The sequence below is a fragment of the Alligator sinensis genome, unplaced genomic scaffold (genome assembly GCF_000455745.1).
Source record: "Alligator sinensis unplaced genomic scaffold, ASM45574v1 scaffold257_1, whole genome shotgun sequence".
NCBI lineage: Eukaryota > Metazoa > Chordata > Crocodylia > Alligatoridae > Alligator > Alligator sinensis.
The window spans coordinates 824,852-830,468 of NW_005842263.1; positions in this window are offsets into that span (position 1 = coordinate 824,852).

The following is a 5,617-nucleotide window of genomic DNA, read 5'->3' on the forward strand; positions in this document are numbered from 1 at the left end:
ACTGATTCCATCGACTCTCTCCCCAAGGTTCCAGTTTCCTGTCCCTGGCAGAGATGGGCCATTCAGAAGTCTGCTTTGCATTCATTCCTGTCAGTCTATCCTTCAAAGCTATTTGTGCCATTTTCCATAATTTTAAATGTTGTTTTTGGACTCTTGGTCTTGCCTTTTTCAGTTACTGCAGCATATGGACAGAAGAGGAGGTTGGAGCCCCTTGCTGGCAGAGCTGTAAAGAGGTTATGCAGGCAGAGGCTGCATCCTGCCCCCTGTCTGCTAGACAGAAGTTTATAGAGTTTGGGAGGGGGGAAGGGCAGGGAGGAGAGACAGACTGAGCCTTTGCTCTCACTATGTTCCCTCCTCCCTGGCTGTGGCATGTGCCTAGGCTGCCATACTCCATACATGAATACCTAGGGGATTATGAAGGGGAGAACAGATGTATAATAAGAACCAGGAAATGGTGATTCTCCAGGTGAACTGGCTGTGCCGGGAGGTTTCCTGTGTGAATCTGATCCAACTCACTTGTCTGGAAGGACTCCTCTGGTAACTTCAGGGAGATTTCAGAATTCTTTTCTCCATGGCCACTTTGCCCAGCCAGGAGCAGCTACTGTACTTGAAAGCCCCTGGTACTTTATTCCTTGCTCCTTTTACCTGTGGCTTCTAATGTAGAAAGGCCAGATTGAACTATATGCTTCTGCTATGTATTGACCTGTTGCTGAGGTGCTTGTAATCATGTAGACATGATTACAGAGGGGTAGAAGTGTGATGATGGTCTTGAGATTCTGGCTGTTGTTATGGTTCCCTGCTCAAAGGCTGTTTGTAAATTGGCTTCTGCTGTATAGACTGCAAGGCCCAGATCCTGTTGTGCATCTCAAGTGGCACTTAAATTGCATGCCATCCTGAGCAACAGCCACAATTCTGCTGAGGCACCCAGATACCTTAAGTGCATCAGTCGTCGCTTGAAGACAAGTATAGGTGACAGACATGGACTTCCCTGTGTTCTCAGAAACAGTCCAGCGCAGTCACTTGAGCACCTAACTCTACTTAGACCTCAGCTGCACAGTTGTGATCCAATTCCATGTAAGCTCTTGAATCAAAGAAAATTCATGTGCAACAACTATTTGATGTTCAGAGCGATGATGATATTAGCCCCCTCTTGCTCAGCAGCTGAGTGGTTAATGGCAGTGGTACCCAACCTACCAGCCCAGGCCAGATGAGTGGTGCAGGGTCGGTTCGTGGGTCTGATCCCATGCAGGGTTGGTCTGCAGGTGTGACCCTGCCCTGAGGCTGGACGCACAGCAGCCTGACTGTGCACACCTAGATCCAGCTGCTGAACAACCCCACACACCAGCGCAATCTAACTCACAGGGTCACATCCAGCCCATACAGCTCCCCACAGGTCCAGAAATTTGGCAGCAAGGGAGTGGCAATTAATGCTTCTATCACTCCCCCACTGCCAAATTTCTCAACCTGTGGGGAGCCCTGGAGGCCAGATGACATGGCTATCAAGGGGTGGTAGCAGAAGCAGTGCAGTGCAGTGCCTTGTATACGGCTGCTGCTGAAACAGGAGTGGTGTGGGGGTGCGGGTTGTGCGTGGTATCCGGCTCCTGCCGATACAGGAGTGGTGTGGGGCTGCTGCTTGTGCCATGGCATTGACTCCCCTGGGGCTGCCATTTTGACATCCCCTGTAAGTTGGTGCAGGGGCCTGGTGCCATGCTCACCAACCCCTTTCCTTGTTATGCAACTGGATCATATGGAAACAGTTGATACAGTCACTCGGACATCAGAGAACTTTTCTGGCTTAATTCTTAACAAGGAAAAGAGAATCTCCCTATTAGTCCACTGTTGGACAAGAAGGTCCTGAATTTGGAATCTTCTCTTTCTACTATACTGGGATCATATTCTCTTGGGTCTCCTGCTAGCTCCATAATCTACACTCCCAATTAGTAGATTCTTCTAAAACACCTTTGTGAAGAGCATCTGTATCAGATAGTTTGAATCCATTCTCAGGCCAGGTAATTCATAGGAAAGGGGATACTTTCATAGGGTTCACACTTCTGAAGGATTCAGTATTTCCATTCTCCCCTACCCACCTAAACAAAAGTATGTGGTGCTTACAGGAACCTTCACTGAGTGTGGTGCAGATGGTTCTAATGATAATACAGGCTTCATATAAACTTGTTAGAATTGCAGATGTTAAGTCTAACCTTAATAAATTGGAACAGCTCTAGATCAGGGAAAATAGCCTGTCCAAAGAATGGATGCTGCCATTTTTAAGAGCAGAAACTACTAGTAGTTTTCTCTTGGTCATTAAACTGTATGACTAATTTAGTTCAGCTGCTAGTAATCTTTCCTACTTACTTTTCAGCCCAAACATGGGCTCCTTTCTTTCTGTTTATAAAAGCATTCTGCTTTGGCTTATGGCTCTTTGCAGGGTTCTGCTTTTTGTGCGAAAACGGGGTTGGTAGCTATAAAGTTCACAGAGTACTTGGGATTTCCGGCTGCAAGGTTTAAATAACTTTTCTGCCAGTACTAACTCTACTGTTTTATCCTCTGTTTATAGGCTCAGCTAAGAGTTTCCTATCTGTTAATCTTCCAACAACCTGTTTTTTGTTGAAGTGACTTTATAAATGTGCCATGCAAAGGATTTCTCTTGTCTTCTTTAAAAGCTATTTCAAGTAGAAATAATCTCAGGTCTACAAGGGTACATCATTGGAAATGCAGTCAAATACATCGTATAACATATGTTGGCCCCACAACAGGTTATGTTTCTGAGTACTGAATAAAACAGCTGCCCGGTGCTGGAGTACTGTCCTCAACAAATTCTTTGTCATTTTCTACAATGTTCATTAGAAATCTGGCTGTAGATGCTGCTCCCAGTGAAGAGAGTGAGGATTATGCTGTTGATTTTGTTTGGAAGCAGATTTAAGCTTTTGGGCACTAGCCGCAAAAGCCTCTGACCATTCTACTCCTGGATGCAGCTTTGACAGAAACACAGGTGGCAGGTTCATCACTGAATGAATTCAGCTTTGGAAATGCTTGCTTTGGGCAGTCAGCTTATGTCATGTAGAAATGTGTTGGCACCAGATCAAAATAACCTTTGTATTTCTACAGAGTAATTCAGATCCATTGGAAGGGCAGTTAGAAGTCCTTTTATGCAGGTGGTCTCCTCTCATATGAATTCTTTTCCTGTCTCTGACTTTGTCCAAGGTCTATTCTCTTTGGCTCCTTTGTATAGAGAAGGAGTAAAGGGCCTACTTCATAGGGGTATTTTGAGGCATTACTCTGTAAGAAGTTTGAGTTCCTGAAGTGAGAGGTGTGTGATAGGTAAGTCCACTATGTCATACTACTGTAATAATCACGCCAGGGACTGTGATGGTATTGGTTGCAGGCAGCATTTATGATCCCTGTCATGCAGGAAATCCCTACTAGAGCTCGAGAGAAGTAATTTTAAAAAAGAAAAAGATTGAAGAAAGCTTTCAAAATTGTTTTTGCTGTCACTTCAAAACTTCAGCGCAATTTGCAGTCAGTTCTGTTTGCCAGTCCAACATTCCCAACCCCTGAGGGGAAAAAATGCTGATGAGATTATGGGGGAAGAGAAGGATTGGCAGGTCTGTTGGAATTTTCAAAGGGAAAAAACATTAAATTCAACATTTGACAAGTGTCATACTGTCATCTATTGCCATTGATTGGAGACTGTGTGGAAGTGGGGAAAGAGCGGGGGCAGGGTCTGGTTCTTTACTATTAGTGTGTTTGGGAACAGAGGGTAGAAATGTTTCTTGAAATATCTTTGGGACTCTCATAGAATCATAGAAGTAGGGTCGGAAGGGACCTTGTAGATCTTCAAGTCCGACCCCCTGCCTGGGCAGGAAGAAAACTGAGCTCAAATGACCCCAGCCAGGTAGGCATCAAGCCACTTCTTAAAGACCCCCAGGGTAGGAGCCAGCACCACTTCCCTTGGAAGTTGGTTCCAGATCCTAGCCGCCCTGACTGTGAAGTAGTTCTTATGGATGTCCAATCTAAACCTACTCTCCAACAACTTGTGGCCATTATTCCTTGTTATCCCGGGGGGGCGCTAGGGGAAACAAGGTCTCCCCCAACCCCTTCTGGTCCCCCCTAGTGAGTTTATAGATGGTCACCAGGTCTCCCCTCAGCCTTCTCTTGTGATGGCTGAACAGGTTCAGGTCCCGTAGCCTCCCATTGTAGGGTCTGCCCTGCTGTCCCCAGATCATGTGGGTGGCCCTCCTCTGGACCCTCTCAATGTTGTCCACATCCCTCTTGAAGTGGAGCGCCCAGAACTGGACACAGTACTCCAGCTGTGGCCTGACCAGTGTCACGTAGAGGGGGAGGATCACCTTGGCCCTGCTTGAGATGCACCTGTGGATGCACGATAGGGTCCAAAGGACGATAGGGTCTCGGTTTGTTACTTTTACTTTTTATTCTTTTCATAGCTTGGGGGGATCACCTTCCTCAAGCTGGCTTTTGCTCCCTTGCTCTTTTAATTTATTCTAAAATGTAACTGTTAAAAGAGATTTATATTTAAAAAAACCCTGAGGGGAAAAAATGGACTGGTATTTCCAAAATCCTATGCTGAAGCTCCCCTTAGAGGCAGACTGTTATCTTTGAGGTCTCCCCTCTCCGCAAGGTTTCAGGAGAATTGGGATGGATGGGCAGCCAGTGAGGAAATGGGTCTGTGGTAAGAAGAGCTATTGGCATATGTTTATGGTGCACTGAAGGTACGTGCTAGTGATTATTAGGTAGTAGCTTATTATTGTTTATTAATATGATGGATCCAGGGTATGTCATGTCAAAATAGAGGAGACAGAGTAGTTTGCAGGTCAGTTCTCTCTGGGAATGACAGCTGTGCACAGAGTTGGTTGGGTTTTTATTAGCTGTAGATGTTCTGCACATTTGTTCTATGAAGCAACCCTGACAAGCTTCAGTTTGAACTTGATAAACTACTTCTGTTTGCAACAGGGAATGACCTGCCAAAAAAATGCACAGGCCGATATTACTGTTGGGGCAAGGGAAATGGAAAAGAAATGGACTGTTTTTTCCTCCTTTAATTAAGAAAATTTCTCCCTTTTTATTTAATTATCTAATAATCATATAATAGGTTTTGTGCAGTTACAAAAAAATTATGGGGTAGGACAAAAATATGGAACATTTAATTAAATCTGGATTTTCATTTGCTTTTTCTTTTTCCTTTTTTTTAGTTTAGAAAAAACACGTGCCAAGAATCTTGATTTCCGCCCCCCCACCCCTCCCCTTTTTTGTATTTTTATATAGTTGGCAGAATTAATGACAAAAATCTTTCCAGCTGTGACTTCGCCAAAATCCTTTTCTGAAGCTCCTACTAATTTGGATTAAACTGCATGGACGAAAGCCTCAAACAGCAAATCCTGGCAATAGATTTGCTGAGGCCCCACAACATCTACTCTCCAACTGTTCTTATCTTTTAAGGCAAAATAAATAAGCACAACATAATTTTGTAATTGCACAGAGTTGTTAACTCACTCGCTTTCCTTCATGGGCTTGGGAATTTTGAGTATGTGCGAAAGATCACTGACTGCTGAAATAGGGGCTTCATTTTCGGCCTGAAAACTCTGCTTGTTCTCCTGTT